The sequence below is a fragment of the Babylonia areolata genome, chromosome 4 (assembly GCF_041734735.1).
Source record: "Babylonia areolata isolate BAREFJ2019XMU chromosome 4, ASM4173473v1, whole genome shotgun sequence".
Classification (NCBI taxonomy): domain Eukaryota; kingdom Metazoa; phylum Mollusca; class Gastropoda; order Neogastropoda; family Buccinidae; genus Babylonia; species Babylonia areolata.
Genome location: NC_134879.1, coordinates 59,622,877 through 59,623,746, shown reverse-complemented (window position 1 = coordinate 59,623,746; position 870 = coordinate 59,622,877).

Here is an 870-nt window from a genome sequence, read left to right as displayed (position 1 = left end):
GGTTAACGTTACCTTTTCCATAGGGGTTAACATTGCCTTTTCCATAGGGGTTAACATTACCTTTTCCATAGGGGTTAAAATTACCTTTTCCATAGGGGTTAACATTACCTTCAAACCAGTAGAACGTTCCTCATTTCATGAAACAGGTTAAAGTTCTTAATGTCGCATTGTGCTCAGACAGTTGGATAAAATACTATTACAAGCTGGTTTGGTTAACAATGTGCATGTCCCAGAGTGTGTCTATGAATTTATCAAATTAATCAGTAAGTGTGTTGTTCTGTGTGCAAGTGTGTTTTTGCACTGCGCTTGTTAAGGCGTTTGTGTGTGTGTGTGTGTGTGTGTGTGTGTGCATGTGTGTGTGTGTGTGTGTGTGTGTGCGACTGTGCGTGTGTCGGCGTGCGCACGCGCGCGCCTGTGTGTGTATGTGTGTGTGTGTGTTTCGGGAAGGAGTTGGCGGTGCTTTTAGTGATTTTATTGTTGTTGTTGTTTGTTGTTGGCATGTGGCGGAAAAAGCCAGTAACAGACATAAAAAAATTGCCTGCGTTTTCTCTCCCCCCCCCACCCCCCACGCCTCGCCCCCCGCCCCCTTGCTGCCACCCCCCCACCCCCACATCCCCCCCTGATCCAGTGTTCAGCAGTGGTCAGGGTTCGAGTCCGCGTTCCGCCATGTGTCACTGGGAAAGGCGTTTTATCCGATGTGTGCTCACTCCACCATGTGTCACTGGGAAAGGCGTTTTATCCGATGTGTGCTCACTCCACCATGTGTCACTGGGAAAGGCGTTTTATCCGATGTGTGCTCACTCCGCCATGTGTCACTGGGAAAGGCGTTTTATCCGATGTGTGCTCACTCCGCCATGTGTCACTGGGAAA